This window comes from Phoca vitulina, unplaced genomic scaffold (assembly GCF_004348235.1).
Source record: "Phoca vitulina isolate PV1807 unplaced genomic scaffold, GSC_HSeal_1.0 scaffold34, whole genome shotgun sequence".
Classification (NCBI taxonomy): Eukaryota; Metazoa; Chordata; class Mammalia; order Carnivora; family Phocidae; genus Phoca; species Phoca vitulina.
The window spans coordinates 12,810,456-12,835,833 of NW_022589737.1; the positions used below are offsets into that span (position 1 = coordinate 12,810,456).

General features: G+C 34.8%; 1 protein-coding gene and 1 long non-coding RNA gene across 8 annotated transcripts in view; one reads left to right on the top strand and one right to left on the bottom strand.

Annotated features, from left to right (window-relative positions):
* LOC116645774 overlaps positions 1-22,891 on the top strand; it is a 71,376-nt gene extending 48,485 nt beyond the window's left edge. The window contains exons 2-3 of the long non-coding RNA XR_004302027.1: positions 20,056-20,108; positions 22,569-22,891. This is a non-coding gene — a long non-coding RNA (uncharacterized LOC116645774). The remainder of the gene's footprint in view (positions 1-20,055; positions 20,109-22,568) is intronic.
* The window catches only part of CNTN5 (contactin 5), a 1,357,780-nt gene that overhangs the window by 768,423 nt on the left and 563,979 nt on the right, over positions 1-25,378 (bottom strand). The window lies entirely within an intron of this gene.

The following is a 25,378-nucleotide window of genomic DNA, read 5'->3' on the forward strand; positions in this document are numbered from 1 at the left end:
TTTCTGGTGTAATGTAGTGATTCAACAATTCTGTACATTATTCAGTGCTCATCATGATAAGTGTACTCTTTAATCCCCATCACCTATTTCACCCATTCTTCGACCCACCTCCTCTCTAGTAGCCATCAGTTTGTTCTCTGTAATAAAGAGTCTGTTTACTGGTTTCTCTCTCTTTTTTTTCCTTTGCTCATTTGTTTCTTAAATTCCACATATGAGTGAAATCGCATGGTATTTGTCTTTCACTGACTGACTTATTTCGCTTAGCACTATACTCTCTATCTCCATTCATGTTGTTGCAAATGGAAAGATTTCATTCTTTTTTATAGCTGAATGATACCCCATTATATATACATATATACTGCTTCTTCTTTATCCATTATTGATAGACACTTGGGCTGCTTCCATAATTTGGCTATAGCAAATAGTGCTGTGATAAACATAGCAGTGCATATATTGTTTTGTTAGTGGTTTGTATTCTTTGGAAAGATAGCCAATACTGTGATTACTGGATCATATGGTAGTTTAGTTCTATTCTTAACTTTTTGAGGAACTTCCATATTGTCTTCCATAGTGGCTGCAGTATGCATTCCCACCAATAGCACAAGAGGGTTCCTTTTCCCACATCCTTGACAAGACTTGCTGTTTCTTATGTTGTTGATTTTAGCCATTCTGACAGGTGTGAGGTGACATCTCACTGTAGTTTTGATTTGGATTTCTTTGATGATGAGTGTTGTTGAGCATCTTTTCATGTGCCTGTTGGCCATCTGTATGTCTTCTTTGGAGAAATGTCCATTCATGTCATCTGCCGATTTTAATTAGATTATTTATTTTCTGGGGTGTTGAGTTGCATAAGTTCTTTATATATTTTGGATACTAACCCTTTATCAGATATGTCATTTGCAAATATCTTCTTCATCCTGTAGGTTGACTTTTAGTTTTGTTGATGAAATATGTTAACTTTTTTATATGCCTCTCTTGAAAACACAATTACTCTCATGACTTTAATAAAATGCTTGTATCAAAATAATAAAATAATGAAATTATGCAGACATACAGTATATTAGGTTCCTGCTACATGCCAGGTTAAATTATAATCAGTTAATAAATTTTACTAAAGAACACCAAGATGTATTTTTAGAAATATCTTAATGGAGACTGGCAGCTGTACAAAAAACTGTTGTTCATCAAAAGATTGAAAATCCATAAATACTAATTGGGAAACCACTAATCAGATACAGTTTTTTAAAACCTCACATTTTAAAAGAGTTTATTTCAATGTTTAGAATATAATTATCACTGTTAAATGATAGTGATAATTAGTGATACTATTATCACCTGTGATAGTTAAAGAACAATGTATAAAATGGCATCAAATTACTTTGCAAATTTTTACTTGAATTATTGTAAATATTTACAAGTAAAGGAAAATAAGTAGGTATTTGTATTATCATAAATTTTAAATAATAAATACATTGTGCAGTTGAATGTGTAGCTAAGTACTTAAAAGCATCACATCTTTATTGGAATTCTAAATAGAAATGCTGAATAAGTGTTATGTAAAATCAATTAAAGGATGATATGTTGTTATTTGAATAAAAGTTAGTTTTTTTAAAAAAAGATGCATATATTAAACTGCCTTGTGAATGATACTTAGATGTGAGTGTGTAGAGAGAGCGATTTCTATTATTTCCTGTTGATCTCTCTTTCTAGTTCTCTAGCAATGATTTTCTACAGTTTGACTCCTTATAAGCTATTTTAAAACATAATTATATTTTGAAACATAAATCAGGCTATATCATTTCCCTGTTTCAGTGGTTTATTCTTAAAATCTAAATTCCTTATATAGTCTGCAAAATGACATGTATAGTCTAGTCCTTGCCTAGCTTTCTGACTTCATCTTCTAGCACTCTAGACTCCATTCCCACAACACTGACTTTCTTGCTGCTCCTCAAATAATGTCAAGCACTCATTGTTTCCTTTGCCTGGACCCCTCCACCATCAGTTCTTCCCAGACTGGATAACTTTAAATCATTAAAGGCTCTACTCCTCAGGCTTTTCTTGACCTTTCTTCTTAAATAGGAAGTCCCTCCCCACCCCACTTCCTGTCATCCCTGTCACTGGTTTTTCATACATTACCCTGCCTTTTTTTCTTCTTATAAATTATCAGTGCTTGAGGTTTTGCTATTTATTTATTTTCTTTTTAATTATCTTTTTCTCCTACTGGGATGTAATGTCATGAAAGCAAGAATTTTTGTCTTGTTCATCTTTGTAGACTCAGCATCTAGAACAGAGCATGTTTGGTTTTAATAGCTATACGATTATTATTTTTGAATAATAATTATTGGATAAACTGGAATCTCTGGTAAATAAATTATTTGAACAAAGTAACACAAGAAGAAATTAATACTGGCGGCAGCTACCATTTATAAAATTCTATGTGCTAGGCATGATATTATGCACTCTACCTACACAACCTCTATAAATTAACTTGACACTTTTTATTGATTAAGATAACTTGCCCAAGATCACACAGCTAGTGAAAGTCATAACTGGGGTAAGAATAATGTTGACCTTTAAGAACCATCATCTCTACAAAACTTCACAGTAATATCTACAAAAGTTTCTAGAAGCCCTCCTATCTGACATAATTGGGACTGGTACTGAGTGAATTTAAAACAATAATTAAAAAAATAATACAGAAATACCTTAAATGTTATAATTTAATTAATCTGATTTAACTCCATATTTTTTGGCCAAACTTATTATATAGGAATGAGGTGTTTTTTTTTTTTCTGAGTATCAATATTCTGATGGAAAAATCCTATCTTTTATCTCAAATTATGAGTTATTACTATGTAAGTCCTGCCTGTAACACATCATATACAATTTTTAATTTCTTCAAAGTGTTATAATGCCATGTGAAGTGGTCTGATGATAGCATTCTAGAAGGTTTTATTTTTATACAGTTGCCTCATACACACCTACTTTTATAGCATTTCCTAAGACACTTATTTTATTGAGTTTGTTCGAGATATTAGTTTCTGTGGTTTTAAAAATCTTTCATTTTTTTTCCATAGAACGAAATGCTCTCACTGTTGGTGCACTCATATGTCATTAACCTGCATAATGTGTATTGAATTACCTAATTACATCAACAGGTACAATTTCCATAAACAGCATAAACACAACTGAATCTTGGTAAGTATGGAACTTACATAATGGCAGTGAGTAAACTAGAGATAAGCCCACTTAACCATCAGCACCTAACTTATTCTGAATTATTTTTATTTATGGACACAATAAAGGTTGTTACTTGGCAAATTAGAACAGAGGAGTAAAAGTGTTTCTACACTGATTGGCATGTGACAGGGCTACCATATGAGGGACCTGGATGTAAATTTTGGTAAAAGAAGTAAAATAATCAAATATATCTTTTTTTCTGTGTACCTTATGCTGCATCTCAACCATGACTCTTTACTAAAAATGGAGCTAGTGGCACTTTTGCTTGGCAGATATCCTTTATTTTTTTATTTTTTTATTATGTTAATCACCATACATTACATCATTAGTTTTTGATGTAGTGTTTCATGATTCATTGTTTGCCTATAACACCCAGTGCTCCATGCAGTACGTGCCCTCTTTAATACCCATCACCAGGCTAACCCATCCCCATACACCCCTCCCCTCTAGAACCCTCAGTTTGTTTCTCAAAGTCCATAGTCTCTCATGGTTCGTCTCCCCCTCCGATTTCCCCCCCTTCATTCTTCCCTTCCTGCTATCTTTTTTTTTTTATTATGTTATGTTAATCACCATACATTACATCATTAGTTTTTGATGTAGTGTTCCATGATTCATTGTTTGTGTATAACACCCAGTGCTCCATGCAGTATGCCCTGTTTAATACCCATCACCAGGCTAACCCATTCTCCATCCCGCTCCCCTCTAGAACCTTCAGTTTGTTTCTCAGAGTCCATCGTCTCTCATGGTTCGTCTCCCCCTCCAATTCCCCCCCACCTTCATTTCTCCCTTCCTACTACTGGAAGATATGCTTTAAAGGATAAGCAAGGATAGGACAGAAGTCATGGGGGGGGGGCATTAAAAGTCTTTTATGGGGAATTGTGTTTTATACGTCCTTGAAGTGCATTTGGACAAAACAACAGACAACAGATAATAAGATGCAACAAAAGATCTAGGCTCAGTCAGTTAAACGTCTGCCTTTGGCTCAGGTCATGATCCCAGGGACCTGGGATCAAGTCCCACATTGGACTCCTTGCTCAGTGGAGAGCCTGCTTCTCCCTCTCTCTCTGCGGCTCCGCCTGCTTGTGCTCTCTCTCTCTCTGGCAAATAATAACTGAAATCTTTTAAAAGAAGATCTAGCAGAAAACAAACATTTAAAAGTAAAGAAAAGAAAACTATGTGTGTTGGTCTTGTTATGTTTGCTATCATATATCCCTTGAGGACCAAGCAGCAATGCCAGGAAAAGAGACTTCTTGCTTTCAAACAAAACCAGAGTGAGTTATGATATTGTGAATCACAAGAAAATAAATTGCACTTTTGTTTCTTGGACAAAGAACTATGGGTTGTAGATAGAAGATGGAGTTCATAGTGTTTTCATAGTGTTTTCATTTCATTTCATAAATTTGGAGGTTTGGTTTTCTACTGTGTGTAGTTACGCATGGTTATGGTCTATTTTCCTCATCCTTTTAAGTCCAAAAACTTCTTTTGACTTCACAGAACCTACTTCATGGAAAGGGAAACAGTAAATATTTAAGAAGGAGCAGCACTAGTCTTCTGGGACTTCAAGTCAACTTTGTAATTTTAGTTAAAACAGAATAGTAGAGAAAAATATACCTCAAGATTATTTAATAACATAGAGTGCACTTAATGGAGATGGGAACCAGAAAAGGAAAAGGAAAAAAAAAAAAAAAAAGACCACTCTAGGGAACTGGTGCCAGAAATATTCCATGATTCCCATCACCTAGTGATTGGCACAAGGAAAGTATGAAGACAGAATCGTAGCAGATTGCATCTAACCCTAACCTCCATATAAATTTTGACAGTACTCGTGTTGTGTCCCGATCTTGAATATCATCCTATGGCCAGGTAACAGAAGATTTCCCTTTCCAATAATTTGGAAACTAGACACGATGACAAAGCTTCCTTCTTAAAATAATACAAAGTATAAAGTACTTTAAAATGTCTAAATGAATTAGTTCAGATGGAAAAGCTTACTAAAGAGCAAAATGAGATAAAAGCAGCAAGCTGAGAAATGGAGTTAACTTTCACTGTTATGTCATTTATCAAATCCCAGTGAACTTCACCTTGGTGTTCATGACTTCTCTGAGAGTTTGGGAACCAAAATCAAAGTCTAGGGCTCACAAGGGTGGGTGTTCAAATAGGAAACTCCATATATCTAGGATCCCAAAGGGTTTCAAATTCATAGTTGGGGTAAACTAGAAACATTCCTCCAGAGAGTTATTTTACCCACAGAGTAGGAAAAGAAAAATTTCAGGCTGTTGGTGGGAATGCAAGCTGGTGCAGCCACTCTGGAAAACAGTATGGATGTTCCTCAAAAATTTGAAAATAGAGCTACCCTATGACTCAACAATTGCACTACTAGGTATTTACCCCAAAGATACAAATGTAGTGATCCAAAAAGTCACCTGCACCCCAACGTTTATAGCAGCAATTTCCACAATAGCCAAACTATGGAAAGAGCCCAGATGTCCATGGACAGATAAATGGATAAAGAAAATGTGAGATAGCTAGCTAACTAGCTAGATAGACACACAAACACACAATGGAATACCACTCAGCCATCAAAAAATGAAATCTTGCCATTTGCAACGATGTGGATGGAACTAGAAGGTATTATGCTAAGTGAAATAAGTCAATCAGAGAAAGATAATTATCATGTGATTTCATATGTGGAATTTAAGAAACAAAACAGAGGATCATAGGGAAAAACAAGGAAAATTAAACAAGACAAAATCAGAGAGGGAGACAAACCATTAATTGAATTTAAATAAAAAAAAATTCAGTCTTTGCAAATGGCAAGATCTCATTTTTGATGGCTGCATAATATTCCATTGGATCATAGGGGAAGGGAGGGAAAAATTAAACAAGATGAAACCAGAGAGGGAGACAAACCCATAAGAGACTCTAAATCCCAGGAAACAAACTGAGGGTTGCTGGAGTAGAGGGGGTAGGAGGGATGGGGTAGCCGGGTGATGGATATTGCGGAGGGTATGTGCTATGGTGAGTGCTGTGAATTGTGTAAGACTGATGAATCACATACCTGTACCCCTGAAACAAATAATACATTATATGTTAATAAAAAAAACTCAGTCTTAAACCATGAGACTAGATGGAAAGAGAAAAGAAAATTTCATTGTGAAAAAGTCATAGTCAATATTCACAATAGGGGCGCCTGGGTGGCTCAGTCGTTAAGCGTCTGCTTTTGGCTCAGGTCATGATCCCAGGATCCTGGAATCGAGCCCCACATCAGGCTCCCTGCTCGGCGGGAAGCCTGCTTCTCCCTCTCCCACTTCCCCTGCTTGTGTTCCCTCTCTCGCTGTGTCTCTCTCTGTCCTATAAATAAATAAATAAAATCTTAAAAAAAAAAAAAATTCACAATATATACAGGAAAACAAATCACTATGAGTGACAGTCAACAGAAACAATAAAAGTCAGAATCAGACTTGCAAAGACTTTAGATGTTTGGCATTTCAGACAAAGTTTATAAAACAAATATATATGATTTGTTTTTAAACATAAAGGAATTGGCATTATGAAAAAGAAGAAACAAAGATAAAGAAATTATCTAGAATGCAGCACAGAAAGGCAAATGGATGGAAAATATGAGAGGAAGGTAAACAGAATGGAAGATATAGTAAGAATATCTTATATATCTAACCAGATTTTCAGAAAGAGAAAGAGAATGGGATGAAGCAATATGTGAAGAGAGAGATAGTTACTAAAATTTTCCATAGCTGATATACCAATTTTAACATTCAGAAAGACCACAAAAACCCAAGAAGAACAAACAACCAGAAAAATTATAATGAAAATGCTGACCACCAAAGACAAGAAAAAAAAAAGCCAGAGAGAAAAAGAGGCGTTAATTATAAAAATAGGAAAATCAAACTCTCTGTTGACTTAATAGCAATAATGGGATCAAAAAGATTGGAATAATGTGTGGTAAGAAATAACTGTCAATATATAGTTCTAAACCTAGTGAGAGTTTCTTTAAGGGACAAGAGTTGAATAAATCTCTTTTCACTTATTCAAAAACTGAGAAGTCAATTACATCTTAATAAATCTGGGAAAAAATGAATTTGTCAAAAATAAATCTTTATTGAGAATAATACTTAAAAATGATATTAGTAAGATAAGAGGAAAAAAGTAATTGCAGAGGTAACCTCTGAAATTAATAAAGGGAACATAACAGAAGCTAAATCATAATGTTTGAAATATACCAGGAACTGTTGCTTTGGAAACTCATTTAACACATAGAACTCTATGAGATAAAACTATTATTTTCATTTTAAAGATGGGAAATCTGAGGTATAGAGAGGTTAGGTAAATTTCCGAGGATTACACAGCCATTAAATAAACTTGATATTTATATCTAGACAGTCTGGGTGCAAAGACCATGACTTTAAACAACACACTATACTCTCTGAAAAAATAATAAGCAAGAAATATGGTATGAGGGCAAATTTAAGAAAAGACTGCCTTAATGGGTCTTAGTAATGATTTTTTGGATATGACACCTAAAGCACAAACAACAACAAAATAAAAAAAAATAATAAACAAGTGAAACTACATCAAACTAAAAATCTCTGCACAGCAAAGAAAAACATCAACAAAGTGAAAAGACAACTTACAAAATGGGAAAAATATTTGCAAGCCATATATCTGATAAGTGGTTAATATCCAAACATAACTCGCACAACTCAATAGACAAAAACCAAATAACCCAGGTTGGGAGGGATGGGGTGGCTGGGTGATAGACATTGGGGAGGGTATGTGTTATGGTGAGCACTGTGAATTGTTTAAGACTGTTGAATCACAGACGTGTACCTCTGAAACAAATAATACACTATATGTTAAAAAAAAAAAAGAAGATAGTAGGAAGGGAAAAATGAAGGGGGGGACATCGGAGGAGGAGATGAACCAGGAGAGACTATGGATTCTGAGAAACAAACTGAGGGTTCTAGAGGGGAGGGGGGTGAGGGGATGGGTTAGCCTGGTGATGGGTATTAAAGAGGGCATGGAGCACTGGGTGTTATATGCAAACAATTAATCATGGAACACTACATCAAAAACTAATGATGTAGTGTATGGTGATTAACATAACATTAAAAAAAAAATAACCCAGTTAAAAAATGGACAAAGGACCTGAATAGACGTTTTTCCAAAGAAGATATATGAAAGAAACACATACATGATAAGATGCTCAGCATTCACTTGTCATTAGGGAAATGCAAATTAAAATTACAATAAGATACCATCTTACACATTTTATTTTATTTTTTTAAATATTTTATTTATTTATTTAACAGAGAGAGAGATAGAGAGAGCAGGAACACAAGCAGAGGAGTGGGAGAGGGAGAAGCAGGCTTCCCGCGGAGCAGGGAGCCCGATGCGGGGCTCGATCCCAGGACCTGGGATCATGACCTGAGCCAAAGGCAGACGCTTAACGACTGAGCCACCCAGGCGCCCCCATCTTACACATTTTAGAATAACCATCATCAAAAAGACAAGAAATAACAAATTCTGGCATGGATGTAAAGAAAAGGGAACCTTTGTGCACTGTTGGTGGGATTGTAAATTGGCATAGCCACTGTGAAAAATAGTATGTACTTTCAAAAAATTAAAAATATAGCTATCATATGAGCCAGAAATCTCATTTCTGGGAATATATACAATAGAAATAGTAACACTAACTCAAAAAGAAAAGATATCTTCACCCTCATGTTCACAGCAGCATTATTTACAATAGTCAAGACACGGAAATAATCTGTTTGTCAGTGGATGAATAGAAGGAAATGTGATATATGTACACAATGTAATATTCAGCCATAAAAAAATGAGGAAATCTTACAATATTGATGGACCTTGAAGGCAGTATGCTGAGTGAAATAAGTCAGGAAAAAACAACTACTGTACAATCTCATAGATGGAATCTAAAAACCAAAAGAACAAACAACAAACAAACAAAAAACATAAAAAAAAAAAAAAAAATCAGACTTGTGGTTACCAGAACCAGAGGGTGGGGGAAGGAGAAATTAGAGGAAGGTTGTCAAAGCTACAAACTTTTAGTCATAATATAAATAAGTACTAGGGATATAATGTACACCATGGTGTACATTAACACTGAATGGAAATATAGTTAACACTGCTGTATGGAAAGTTAAGAGTTAATCCTAGAGTTCTCTTCACAGGAAAATTGTTTTTTCTTTTCTTTTTTTTTCCTTTTTTTTATAGCTGAACCTATTGTGGTAATTATTTCACAATATATGTAAATCAAACCATTATGCTATAACTTATACAGAATAATGTCAATTATTTCTCAATAAAACTGGAAGAAAAAATTGGAAATAAAAAGAAAACATTGCATTAATAAAACATCAATAATCGTGTCTTGTAGGGTAAAAAATAAAGCAAATATAAAATTAAAATTTATGAAACTAGTAGCATATACATCAGAAAAGAAGGGACTAAAGTTAAATAGTTTAGCAGTTCATATATATTCAGAAATAAAGATATTAAATTTAGATTTTTATAAAATATCTATGTTTTCCTAGGTTAACTGATGAACAAATAGAAATTTGTCAGAAAACAAATCTGTATTCATCATAAATATTTACCAATTCCCACTTTTTGCTAATGAAAAAAATTATATATTTAAAACTCTTTTACACAGAATATAACACATAAACAACTTTCCACATTTCCTATAAAGCAGAAACCTAAATTTTTTTAGTCTAACTTTAGAGGCTCTCAAGATTTTGATTCACACTATGCATGTTGTCACATCTACTACTCCACCCCAAACATTTTGAAGCCCAGTTACATGAAATATCTTTTCATTTGCAAATTCATGTGCTATATATTCCAGAAAATGCTCACATTCACACCCCTCAGTATAAAATTCCTTGTTTCAAAATATCTAGTTCTGAAAGAAATAAACAAATTACTAAGTTGCCTGATTAAGGATAAGTGCAAAATCTTAATTGGGGAATGGATTTAGAGTAGCCAGGCTGCAAGAATGCCATCATGGCTGCAAGTTAATGCTCAGGAGGGAGAAGTAGGGAATCTAGACTGTGAATTACAAAGATTTAGATGTTAAAGGACACATAGGCCTGAGAAAGGAGCTTGAATTTTATACATCATAATAATACAAATAAATTATTCCTTTCAAATAACTCAAATTCTAAAGTTCTCAGATATTTTCCAATAATGTCTAATTTTCCCATATGAAGTACACAGAAACAACGATCCTTTTACAGATTAAACGAACGTATGAAAAAGGGATGGGCTTGCCTAACACCTCACATTATTGAAAGTCAGCATCAGGATTAGCTCTCCTGCCTGCTGATCCCTGGTGTAGAGAGCTAAATAATATCTGCAAGTTGCCTTTTCCATTTTCTACTGATGAGAAAATATTCTAAATTCAGGGATGGAGAATTAAAGAGAAGATATTTTTACATTTTAGGAGATATTCTTCTGAAAGAGAGGAATGACATGTGACTTGAAGCCTGTTTTTTTTTTTTTTTTTTTTTTTTTTTTTTTGCAATGAGAGGGTCTCAGTGAAGAGCAAAATGTGTAAATAATGAAAAAGGAGACCTGGGTTATTGCATTCTGTAAAACAAACCAATAAGGGCAAATGTCCAGGGTTCCACATGAGCAAGTAAATTAACTAAGTTCTATGTAAAAGAGTTTTAAATGTATAATTTCAGGTGTATATATTTCTCATATACCAAACAGTGGGAGGTGGTAAAGTTGTAAGACGAGTATAAATTTTTTTCTGGTGAATTAAAGTTAGTATCTGAGAGGGAGCTCTGACAGCTTGACAGGTAGAATAATATAAGAAGACACTTAGGAAATCCAAAAGATCTTGAGTCTCAAAGATTTCCTTTGTATAAAAACAATGTAATATTAATAAGATTTTAGACTCATGGTCTCTAGCAAGAAAGATGGAACCAATATTAATCCTGATATTTAATTTTCTTTTAATTCATTCAAATATGAAAATAAGAGATCTTAAGTTTTTAATTTTAATTCCAGTGTAGTTAAAATGCAGTGTTATATTAGTTTCAGGTGTACAATGTAGTGATTCAACAATTCTATACATTACACAGTGCTCATCAGGATAAGTGTATTTTTTAATCCCCATCACCTATTTTAGCCATCCCCTCACCCACCTACCTCTAGTGACCATCAGTTTGTTCTTTATAGTTAAGAATCTGTTTCTTGGTTTATCTCTTTTTTCCCCTTTGTTCCTTTGTTTCTTAAGTTCCACAATGAGTGAAATCATATGGTATTTGCTTTCTCTGACTTATTTCACTTAGCATTATACTCTCTAGATCCATCCATGTTGTTGCAAATGGCAAGATCTTATTCTGTTTTTATGGTTGAGTAATATTCCAATGTATAAATGTGTATAGATGTGGTATATATATACACCATATATACAATGTATGTATGTATATGTATATACCACATCCTCTTTATCCATTCATCTCTGATGGACATTTGTGCTCTTCCATAATTTGGCTATAGAAAATCATGATGCAATAAATATAAGGGAACATATATCCTTTCAAATTAGTGTTCTGTATTTTGGGGTAAATCCCCAGTACTGTGATTATAGGATCATATGGTAGTTCTATTTTTAACTTTTTTTTTTTTTTAAAGATTTTATTTATTTATTTGACAGAGAGAGACACAGCGAGAGAGGGAACACAAGCAGTGGGAGTGGGAGAGGGAGAAGCAGGTTTCCTGCCGAGCAGGGAGCCCGATGTGGGACTCGATCCCAGGACCCTGAGATCATGACCTGAGCCGAAGGCAGTCGCTTAACGACTGAGCCACCCAGGCACCCCCTATTTTTAACTTTTTGAAGAACCTCTAAACTGTCTTCCACAGTGGCTGTACCAGTTTGCATTCCCATCAACAGTGCAAGACTGTTTCTTTTTCTCCACATTCTCACCAACAATGTTGTTTCTTGTTTTTGATTTTAGCCATTCTGACAGGTACTGTAGTTTTTATTTGGATTTCTTTGATGATGACTGCTATTAAGCATCTTTTCATGTGTCTGTTGACCATCTGTATGTCTTCTTTGCAGAAATGTCTGTTCATGTCTTTTGCCCATTTTTTTTATTATTATGTTATGTTAATCACCATACATTATACATCATTAGTTCTTGATGTAGTGTTCCATGATTCATTGTGTGCGTATAACACCCAGTGCTCCATGCAGAACGTGCCTTCTTTAAAACCTATCACCAGGCTAACCCATCCCCCTACCCCCATCCCCTCTAGAACCCTCAGTTTGTTTTTCAGAGTCCATAGTCTCTCATGGTTCGTCTCCCCCTCCAATTTCCCCCCCTTCATTCTTCCCTTCCTGCTTTCTTCTTCTTCTTCTTCTTCTTCTTTTTTTTAACATATAATGTATTATTTGTTTCAGAGGTACAGGTCTATGATTCAACAGTCTTACACAATTCACAGTGCTCACCATAGCCCATTTTTTAACTGGATTATTTGTTTTTTGGGTGTTGAGTCATGTAAGTTCTTTATGTATTGTGGATACTAACACTTTATCAGATAGGTCATTTGCAAATATCTTCTCCCATTCCATAGGTTGCCTTTTAGTTTTTATGATTGTTTCTTTCTCTGTGCAGAAGCTTTTTATTTTGATGAAGTCCCAGTAGTTTATTTTTGCTTTTATTTCCCTTGCCTCAGGAGACATATGTAGACCAATGTTGCTATGGCCGATGTCAGAGAAATACTTCCTGTGGTCTCTTCTAGGATTTTTATGTTTTCAGGTTTCACATTTAGGTCTTTAATCCATTTTTATTTTATTTTTGTGTATGGTGTAAGAAAGTGGTCCAGTTTCATTCTCTTGCATGTAGCTTTCCAGTTTTCCCAACACAATTTGTTGAAGAGACGGTCTTTTTCCCATTGCATATTCTGCCTTTTTTGTGGAATATTAATTGACCAAACTATCCTGGGTTTGTTTCTGGGTTTTCTTCTCTGTTCCATTGATTGGTGTGTCTATTTTTGTTCCAGTACCATAATGTTTCAATTACTACAGCTCTGTAGTATAACTTGAAGTCTGGAATTGTGTTACCTCCAGTTACATTTTTCTTTTTCAACATTGTTTTGGCGATTCAGGGTCTTTTCTGGTTCTATACAAATTTTAGGATTATTTATTCTAGTTCTGTAAAAAATGCTTTTGGCATTTTGATAAGGATTGCATTAAATCTGTAGCTTGCTTTGGGTGCTATGGACATTTTAACTATATTTGTTATTCTAACCTATGAGCAGAGAATACCTTTCCATTTCTTTGTGTCATCTTAAATTTTTTTCATCAGTGTTTTATAGTTTACAGAGTATAGGTCTTCCACTTCTTTGATTAAGTTTATTCCTAGGTATTATATTATCTTTGGTTCCATTGTGAATGGGATTGTTTTCTTAATTTCTTTTTCTGTTGCTTCATTATCATCTATAGAAATGCAATAGATTTCTGTATTTGATTTTGTATCCTGTGACTTTACTGAATTTATTTATCAGTTCTAGTAGTTTCTTGGTGGAGTCTTTTGGATTTTCTATAGATAGTATCATGTCCTTTGCAAATAGGAAAAGTTTTACTTCTTCCTTATCAATGTGGATACCTTTTATTTCTTTTTGTTGTCTGATTGCTATGGCTAGGCCTTCCAGTACTATGTTGAATACAAGTGCTGAGAGTGGACATCCCTGTCTTGTTCCTGACCTTAGGGAAAAAACTCATTTTTGCACCACTGGGTATGATGTCAGCTGTAGGGTTTTCATATAAGGCCTTTATTATGTTGAGGCATATATCCTCTAAACCTACTTTGTTGAGGGTTTTTATCCTGAATGTATACTTTGTCCAATGCTTTTTCTGCATCTATTGAAATAACTTTGCAGTTTTTATCCTTTTTCTTATTGTTGAGAAGTATCATACTGATTGATTTGCAAATATTGAACCACCTTTGCATCCTGGGAATAAATCCCACTTGATTGTGGTGAATGATTTTTTTTAAGATTTATTTTTTTTTATTTATTTATTGAGAGAGATAGTGATAGAGAGCATGAGAGGGAGGAGGGTCAGAGGGAGAAGCAGACTCCCCGCTGAGCAGGGAGCCCGATGCGGGACTCGATCCTGGGACTCCAGGATCATGACCTGAGCTGAAGGCAGTCGCTTAAACAACTGAGCCACCCAGGCGCCCCGAATGATTTTTTTTTAATGTATTGTTGGATTCGGTCTACTAATATTTTGTTGAGGATTTTTACATCTAGGTTCATCAGAGATATTGGACTGTAGTTATTTATTTATTTATTTATTTTTGTAGTGTGTTTATCTGGTTTTGGTTCCAGAGTAATGCAGGCCTTGTAAATGAATTTGGAATTTTTTTTTTTTTTTTTGGTCTTTTTCCTCTTCCATTTTTTGTATTTGTATTTTTTGAGAAAAATAGGTATTAAACCTTCTTTAACTGTTTGACAGAATTCACCTGTGAAGCCATCTCCCCTGGACTTTTGTTTGTTGGAAGTTTTTTGATTACAGACTCGTTTTCATTGTCAGTAATTGGTCTGTTCAAGTTTTCTATCTCTTCCTGATTCTATTTTGGGAGGTCGTATGAACCTAGAAATTTATCAATTTCTTCCAGGTTGTCCAATTTGTTGGCATATAACTTTTCATAATATTCTCCTATAATCCTTAGTATTTCTCTGATGTCAGTTATTTCTCCTCTTGCATTTCGGATTTTTTTTTTTCAGTCCTTTCTTTCTCTCTCTCTCTTTTTGATGAGTCTGACTAAAGGTTTTTTAATTTTGTTGATCTTTTCAAAGTACCAGCTCGTGGTTTCATTGAACTCTTCTATTGGTTTTTGTTTGCTTGTTTGGTTTATTTTTGTTTTGTTTTGACAATTTTTAAAAAATATTTTATTTATTTGAGAGAGAGAGAGAGAGGGAGAGAGAGCACAAGCCTGGGGAGTGCTGGGGACGGAGGAAGCAGGCTCTCCACTGAGCTGGGAGCCCAATGCGGGGCTGGATTCCAGGACTGTGAGATCATGACCTGAACTGAAGGCAGACACTTAACCTACTGAGCCACCCACACACCCGTTTCTTTGTTTTTTAGTTTCTATTTGTTTTATTTATGCACTAATCTTTATTATGTTGTTTCTTATACAAGTTTGGGGTTTTGTTTGTTGTTCTTTTTCCTAGCTCCTTTAGGTGTAAGGTTAGTTTGTTTATTTGAGGTTTTTTCTTTCTTCTTGAAGTAGGCCTGTATTGCTATAAATTTCCTTCTTAAAATCACTTTTGTTACATCCCAAGGGTTTTGGACTATTGTGTTTTCATCTTTATTTGTCTCCATGTATTTTTTGATTTCCTTTTTGATTTCTTAGTTGACCCATTTATTATTTAGGAGTATCTTATTTAACTTCCATGTATGTGTGCCCTTTCCAGATTTGTTCTTTGGTTGATTTCTAATTTCTTGGCATTGTGGTCAGAAAAGATGCGTGGAAAGACTTTGATCTTTTCAAATTTGTTGAGACTTGTTTGTAGCCTAATATAAGAACTTCTCTGGAGAATGTTCTACTTGAACTTGAAAAGAATGTGTATTCTGGGGCACCTGGGTGGCTCAGTCATTAAGCATCTGCCTTCGGCTCAGGTCATGATCCCAGGGTCCTGGGATCGAGCCCCGCATCGGGCTCCCTGCTCAGCAGGGAGCCTGCTTCTCCCTCTCCCACTCCCTCTGCTTGTGTTCCCCCTCTCACTGTCTCTCTCTCTGTGTCAAATAAATAAATAAATAATCTTTAAAAAAAAAAAGAAAAAAAAAGAAAAGAATGTGTATTCTGCTGTTTTAGAATGGAATGTTCTGAATATATCTGTTAAGTCCATCTATTCCAGTGTGTCATTCAAAGTCACTGTTTCCTTGTTGATTTTCTGTTTGGATGATCTATTGATGCAAGTCTTTGTTTTAAAGTCTGTTTTGTCTGATATAAATGTTGCTACTCCAGGTTTCTTTTCACATCCATATGCATGATAAGTGCTTCTTCATCCCTTCACTTTCAGTGTGCAGGTGCCTGTAGGTCTGAAATAAGTCTCTTTTTTAAGCACCCTATAGATGGGTCTTTTGGTTTTGTTTGTTTGAATCCATTCTGCCACCCTATTTATATATTTTGATTGGAGCATTTAGTTCATTTGCATTCAGAGTAATTATTGATAGGTATGCATTCACTGCCATTTTGTTACTTGTTTTATGATTGTTTTTGTTGTTCTTTCCTGTTCCTTTCTTCTCTTGCTCTCTTCTCTTACATAATTTGGCTATCTTTAGTGGTATACTTTGATTCCTTTCTCTTTATTTTTCTGCATATGTATTACTAGTTTTTGATTTGTGGTTACTATTCAGTTTTATCTTCGCTTATAGCAGTTTATATAAATTTGATGGTCCCTCAAGTTTGAAATCATTATTTATTCCTCAGCCCCACATGTTTTTGGAAAATGGTGTAATACTTTACATTCTTTTATTATTTGTCCCTTGACAAATTTTCATAGATACACTTATTTCTACAGCTCATGTGCTCCCTACTTCTCTTACTTTTGCTTATAGTTTTTCCTTTCCACCCAAAGAATCCCCTATAACATTTTTTGTAGAGCTGGTTTATTGGTCACAAACTCCTTTAGTTTTTCTTTTGGAAATTATTTATCTCTCCTTCTATTCTGAATGATAGCCTTGCTGGAACAGTATTCTTGGCTGCAGATTTTTCCTTTTCAGCACTTTGGATGTATCATGCCGTTCTCTTCTGGCCTGCAAAGTTTCTCCAGAAATCCACTGATAGACGTGTAATGTAACTGCTTTCTTTTCTCTTGCTGCTTTTAAAATTCTCTCCTTTGGGTTCCTGGGTGTCTCAGTCATTTAAGCATCTGACTCTTGATTTCGACTCAGGTCAGATATCAGGGTCGTGCGATCAAGCGCCATGTTAGGTTCCATGCTCAGTGCAGAATCTGCTTGAGATTTTCTCTCTCTTCTCCCTCTGCCCCTCCCCCTGTATCAAATAAATAAATAAAATATGTAAAATGTTCTCCTTATCACTATTTTTTTTTCAATTTTATTTACTGTGTGTTTTGGTGTGGACCTCCTTGGGTTGATTTTGTTGGGGGATCTCTGTGCCTCCTGGATCTGGATTTTTGTTTCCTTTCCCAGATCAGGGAAGTGTTCAGCTATTATTTCTTCAAATAAGTTTTCTGCCCCCCTTTCTTTCTCTTCTCCTTCTGGGATCCCTATAATATGAGTGTTATTATGCTTGATGGTGTCACTGAGTTCCCTAAGTCTATTCTCATTTTGCATTTTTTCTCTCTCACCTGCTCATCTTGTTAACCTTCCATTACTCTGTCTTCCAGGTCACTGATTCATTCTTCTGCTTTATCTAGTGTACTATTTATTCCATCTAGGTATTTTTAATTTCATTTATTGTGTCTTTCATTTCTGATTGGTCCTTTTTTCTTTCATTGTTAAAGATCTCACTGATGACCTCCACTCTTTTCTCAAGTCCAGTGTGTATCTATATGATCATTACTTTAAATTTTCTATCAGGCATATTACTTATTTCCATTTCACTTAGGTTTCTTGCTGTAATTTTGTCCTGTGCTTTCATTTGGGACATATTCGTCTGTCTCCTCATTTTGTCTAAATCTTTGTGTGTGTTTCTCTGTGTTAGGAAGGACATCTATGTCTCCTGCAGTTGAATGTAATGGCCTTATGAAGAAGTCCTGTACCCTACCATGCAGTGTCCCCTATTCAACAGAACCTGGTGTTTCAGGGTTGTCTCCTATGTGTGTTGCATGGACCTTGTTGTTGTGGTTAGCCATTTAGTCCTGTTGTCTGTAGAAGTTCCATTTGCCTGTTGTGGGCAGCATTTGGTCACTGCAGTTTAGTGGGCCACTTTAGAGATACCTGGAGCTTGAGCTGAGTCAGACCAGAGATGCAGTAGCAGCAAATTACAGGGCGATTTCCTTGTGTTATCCCTGGAGAAGTTTTCCTTGGTGGGTGGTGCCTGTAGTCAGACCAGTTGTCTGCCTCCAGCCCACTGCTAGGTTTCTGTCCGACTGCTGGGTGTGATTATCTTTCCCTCCCTCTGGGGGAGTCACTTTGGGGTGGTGCTAGCCACTATGGCGGCTGCTTTTACACTGCCAGGATTGTGGCACTGCCCTGTATGGGCTCTGACCATGAGCTTATTGGAGAGGAAAGATCCCCAAAACACAGCTGGGCAGGGTAATACAGTGGGGCAGTGGTGCTAGCAAGCTTTGCATGCCCCTGTCCTCTGGATGAGCAGCCTTATAGCACTGGGATGAGGCAAGCTGTCCAAAGGGATGGCACAGCATGGGGTGTGGGCAGGACAGCAGTCCTAACAATTTAGGTAGAGAGTTCCATAGGTGGCCCTGTGTTTACACTAGGAGGCAGGTGTGGGAAATGGCACCTGCCAATTCCTTTATTCCTAGAGGAGTTCCCCTGGGATTTCTGTCCCTCAGAACATGCTCTGAGATTAGTAAATAACTGTCCTTCTTGTATGCTACAGGTACCTTTCAAGCTACTGTTTTTGTGCTCCTATCTCTGTGGGCTATTTGTCCTGCTATGTTTTTAAGGGCAGGGACTCAGTTTTCTTCCACCCTTCTAGCTCTTTCAGAGACAAGCCAGATGATTTTTCTTTTAATTCCACATTTTAAGTCCTGCCAGTTATAAGAACTCACAAAATTCAGCTCCTCTGGTTTCCAAAGCCAAACATTATGGAGATTTGTCTTCCCTGTTCAGGCTTCTTCATGTGGGGACCTGTTTCTCTCTCCACTCTGAGTCTTCAGTGTTCTGTCTCCCACGGACAGTTCCAGGAGTACATTTAGTACCCGACCATGTCTCCACACTTCCTACCCTCTTTGATAGGCTTCTTCTCTACATTTAGTTGTGGAGTTCATTCTGCCAGTCTTCAGGTCATTTTCTGGGTTATTTATACTGATGTGAGTTTTAACTAGTTGTATCCATAGGGCAAGGTGAGCCTAGCATCCTCCTACTCTGCCATTTTCCCCAGAAGCCCAGCATCTTTTGAAGACAGTTAGAATTAGAGTCACTGTGCTCTCTTCATCTTAGGTAAATTGGGTTTTTCATGATTTACTTAAAATTTAACCTATATCTCCCTTGCTAAAGACAAGGAAAATAGGGCTGATAAAAGACCAAAACAAAACAAACAAACAAAAAAAGTACCATACCAAGCAAAGAAACAGAGAAAAACTTGAGAACATGTCTATCTAAATACATAATGTTGTTATAAAATACCAGGTAGTTCCTTCAGTGGAATTTTACTAGCAGTTTGACAAGGATCTGTAAATGCAGTCTTCTATGTTGTTGACAAAGGGGTTCTAAAGAAATAATAAATAAAAAGGAGAGACTACAGGGATGTGCAGTGGATGTTTTTATACCCCAAACTTTAATCCAAATGACTACTATTTATTTTTTTTCCACACAGTAACTATTGTGAAGTAATACGATCAAATCAATAGAGACTAGGAAAAAAAATAGAGAAACCTAAATTCTAGGTAAACCTATGTGCCTGAAAAACTGCACCTTTCTGCTTTAGCTTCTTCAATCTGTATCATGGTGGCACCAGACTTTCTTGACTCTCAGCAACCTACCTGGTTTTGTTATTTGAAACGTCACAGATAAAAAGTCTAAAACTACAAAATGGGCATTATAATTGTTAAATAGTTGTTAAATTGTTAAATAGTTAAATAACATTGAAAATTCTTAATTTTCAGTTTCTTATTTCAGAATCAAGCAATCAACCCAATTCACAGAGTTGCAAATATGGGTAAGTTATCAAGGACAAGATATACTTCAATTAATTCTACTCCTCACTACCAAATAATTCAGATGAGAATTTATAAATGTGCCTAGAACCTGCCAGAACTATGAGATTCAGAACAATACTCCATCTGACAGAGGTCCCAAGCCCAGCATCATTTCAATTTCAGTCAACTGAGTAAAAATGGGTTACCATAGTCTGGTAACTGAGAGAATTGGAAAGTATAAGATCAGGTTATATAACTGTAACTTTTTCACAGAATTAATTTGCCAGCCTTAGTTTGTTTTTAAGACATTTGTAACTATTCTAGGCTATTCCAAATCCTTAAAATACATTAAATCAAGATATTTATTTATTTATTATTTATTTATTTATTAACCTTTTTTTATTATGTTATGTTAATCATCATATGTTACATCATTATTTTTAATTTTTTATTGTTATATCACCATACATTACATCATTAGTTTTTGATGTAGTGTTCCATGATTCATTGTTTGCGTATAACACCCAGTGGTCCATTCAGTACATGCCCTTTTATTTTTTTAAAGATTTTATTTATTTATTTGACAGAGAGAGAGAGCATGAGAGAGCACAAGCAGAGGGAGTGGCAGAGAGAGAGGGAGAAGCAGACTCCCCAATGAGCAGGGAGCCTATGTGGGGCTTGATCCCAAGACCTTTGGATCATGACCTGAGCCAGAGGCAGACGCTTAACTGACTGAGCCACCCAGGCGCCCCTATTTTTTACCTTTTAACTAGCCAACAGGATATCATTCTTTGTTTGAGGAAAACATCCTTAAATTGAGTTTCCATTTAAATGAAGTGAAGAAATTAGGAAAGGGAAAAATTAAATAGATTGTTGATTTCATAACCTAAGGTAAGTAGCATATCATATATTACAATTGGTTTGTATGCATTATTTATTTTGAAATAGTTATATATTCACCGGTAGTTGCAAAAAAAATGTACAGAAACGTCCTGTGCAACTTTTACCTCTCCTCCTCCAATGTTATTATTCTATATAGTTACAGAATAGTATGAAAACTATGAACTTGGTGTTGGTACAATCTACAGATTTTATTCAGTTTTCATCACTTTACATACTCTCATTTGTATGTGTACCTTTGTGTGTGTGTGTAGCTTTATTCAATTTTATCACACATGTAACTTCATGTAACTACCACTCCAATCAAGATGCAGAACTGTTCCATCACCATAAGGCTTCCTCATGCTACCTTATATAGTCTCCTCCACTATGTCTCCAGAAGACTAATCTCCAGAAACTACTAACCTGTTTTCCATCTCTATAATTATATTATTTTAAAAATGTCACATAAATAGAATCATAGAACATGTAACCATTTGAGACTGACTTATCATTCAATATGCTTCCCTTGAGGTTGCAGCTTAGTTACATATATTCCTTTTCACTTTTGAGTTATAATCCATGGGTTTTTTTTATCATAATTGGTTTAACTACTTACTCATTGAAAGACATTTAGGTCGTTTCCAGTTTTTGAATTTGTAAGAAAAACTACCATAAACATTTTTGTACAGGTTTTTAAGTGAGCATATCTTTTTCATTTCTCTAGGATAAATGTGTGAGAACAAAATTGTTGGGTGATCTGGTAAATTCATTTTTAAGTGTTTTGTTTTTTTTTTTTAGCTACCAAACTAACTTTCTAGAATGGTTATACCATTTTAAAATATTTCTGAAAATGCTGATCATTCCATTTTTCTGCATCCTTACCAACTTTTGGTGTTATTATTATTATTGTTGCTTTTATTATTATTATTTATGTTTAATTTTAGTCATTCTGATTCGTGTATAACGATATTGTTATGGTTTTAATTTGCATTTCTTTAATGGGTAATGATGTTGAAGAACTTTTTGTGTGCCTATTTTCCATCTATATATCCCCTTCTGTGAAATGTCCTTGTGTGTGTTTCACTCATTTTCTAATTAGGTTGTTTATAGTTTTATTGTTTAGCTTTGAAAGTTTTTTATATGTACTAGCTACAGGTCTTGTCAGATGTATGGTGTGAATATTTCTCTTAGTCTGCAACTTGCCTTTTAATTTTCTTAACAGGGTCTATTACAGACAAAACCGTGTAAACAAGGTTTAATTTATCACTTTTCCCTTTTGTTCTGGGGAGGGGGGGGGTTGTGCTTTTAGTTTCATGTCTAAAGACTCTTCATCTAGTCCTAAATTCCAAAGTATATTCATTTGCTCCTGCTCCAATCTTTTCAATGAGAAAAGATTATTCCTCATTGAATTGCTTTAGCATATTTCTCAAAAAACTGTTGGGCATATTTCTGTGGGTCTATTTCTATATTCTGTTTCTGTTCCATTGATCTATGTGTTTTATTCTTTGGCCAATACCACACTGTATTAATTACTGTAGCTATATAATAAGCCTTATTATTGAGAAGAATGATTATTCTCACTTTATTCTTTTTCAAAGTTGTTTTAGCTATTCTAACTCCTGTGACTTTACATAACTTTGGAACAACCTTGTCTATCTCTACAAGAAAACCTGAGGGGACTGTGATAGAAATTATCTGAAACTCATAGATCCATTTGAGGAGAATTGATATTTCTACTATGTTGATTCTTCCTGTCAGTGATCACGGTATGTCTCTTTTACTTATTCTTTGGTGTCTTTCATCACATGACAAAATTTTCAGCATACAAATCCTAACACATATTGTTAGATTTATAAGTATTTCATTTTTTTAGCCACTGTAAGTGGTCTTGTGTTTTTAATTTTGGTTTCCACATATTCATTTTTAGTATATAAGAATGTAATTAATTTCTATGTATTGATCTTATATCCTGTGACCTTGACGGACTCACTTTTTAATTCTAGGAATTTTGGGATAAGTACACTTCGGGGATTTTCTACCTGCACAGTCATGTCATCTATGAATGGGACAGTTTGTTTATTCCTTCCAATTTGTACTCCCTTTTTCACCTTTTTATTGCTTTTTTACAATTGCTAGGACTTACAGTACCATGTTGAATAACAATACTGAAAGCAAACATCCTTACCTTATTCTTAAACTTAGGGGGAAAGCTTTCAGTTTTTCACCATAAGTATGATGTTAGATAATAATTGTTTTTATAATTAATGTTCTTTAACATTAATTTCTCTCTATTCCTACAATGTTTAAAGTTTTTACAATGAATGCATATTGGATGTTGTCAAATTCTTCTTCTGCATCAATTGATATGATCACACCAGTTTTCTTCTTAGCTTGTTCATATAGTAGCTTGCATTGATTAATTTTAGAATGTTGAACCAACTTTGTATACCTGGAATCAATGTCACTTGGCCATATTTATGATTCTTTTTATACATTGTTCTATTCAATTTGCTAATATTTTTTTAAAGATTTTATTTATTTGACAGAGAGAGAGAGAGAGCACAAGCAGGGGGAACAGCAGGCAAAAGCAGAGGGAGAAGCAGGCTCCCCGCTGAGGAAGGATCCTGATGCAGGACTCGATTCCAGGACCCTGGGGTCATGACCTGAGCTGAAGGCAGATGCTTAATGACTGAGCTACCCCAGCATCCCCAATTTGCCAATATTTTATTGAGAATTTTTATATATTTATGAGAGACACTGGTTTCATTTTGTTTTGTTTGGGTTTTTTACTCTTTGTCTGATTCGGTGTCAAAGTAATACTAATCTCATACAATAAGATGGGAAGGATTCCCTCCTTTTCTGCTTCCTGTAAATGATTGTGTAAGATGGGCGTTAACTGTAGATATTTGATAAAACTTTATGGTTAAACAATCTGGACAGGAAGATTTATTTTGGGGGAGATTTTTAATTACAAATTCAATTTCTTTAATAGTTGTAGCACTAGTTCAGTTGTCTATTTCATGTTGATTGTGTTCTAGTAGTTTTTGGTTTTTGAGAAATTGGTCCATTTTCTATGTTTGTCCAATTTATAAGTGTGAAGTTGTTCATAGTATTCTCTTATTAATCTTTTAATTGCTATTGGATCTGTTGAGATATCTCCTATTTTGTTCTTGATATTAGTGAACTGTGCCATCTCTTTTAATCTTGTCAGTCTTACTAGAAGTGTGTTATTTATTTTAGTTTTATTGTTTTATTTATTTATTTATTCATGCATTCATTCATTCATTTAGGAGTCAAGTTTTTGTTGTATCAATGCTTTTGTTTTCCTGTTTTCAGTTTTCTTAATTTATCTCATTTTTATTATTTCCTTCCTTCTGTTTGTTTTAGGATTTATCTTCTCATTTTTTCTAGATTTGTGACCAAGGAATTTAGATTATTGTTATGAGATTTTTTTTTTTTCTAATGTAAGTATACATTGCCATAAATTTCCCTCTCAACACAGCTTTTACATTTTTTTTTATTTCCATTGAGACTTCCTCTTTGACATATGGATTATTTAAAAGTGTATTAGTTAATATTCAAGTATTTAAAGAATTTCATGTTGCCTTTCTGCATTGATTTCTAGTCTAACTCCATTATCATCAGACAGACTCTCTGTATTATTTACATTCTTTAAATTCAAGGAAGTATGTTTTTTATAACACAAGATATTATCGATCTTGATGAATGTTCCATGAACAGCTGAAAAGAATATATATTCTGCTGTTGTTGGCTGAAGTGTTCTAAAATGTCAATTAGGTTGTGTTAGTTGATCATTCTTTTCAATTCTTATATAATTCTATTTCTTCTTTTAGTTTTACTAATGTTTATTTTATATATTCTGAGTCTCTTTTGTTTGTTGCAACCATACTTAGAATTACTATGTATTTGTGGTGGATTATTCCTTTTAACATTAAGTAATATCATTTTGTTCCTAATAATTATCTTTGCAATGTAGTATATATCATCCAGTATTAATTTATCACTCTTGCTTTTTCTGATTAACATTTGCATAATATGTCTATTTTCATACTTTTACTTTCAACCTAGATATGTCATGTTTGAAATAAGTTGCTAGTAGACAACATATGATTTGTGTTTTAATTGGTGAATTTAGATTATATTTAAAATAATTACTGGGGGCGGAGCAAGATGGTGGAGGAGTAAGAGACCTGGATTTCGTCTCCTCTCAGGAATTCAGCTGGATAGGGATCAAACCATTCTGAACACCTAAAACTCAACAGGAGATCGAAGAAAAGAATAGCAACAACTCTCTGAACAGAAAAGCGACCACTTTCTGGAAGGTAGGATGTGTGGAGAAGTGAATCCGAGGCGATATTCGGGAGGATAGACGGCGGGGGAGGGGCCT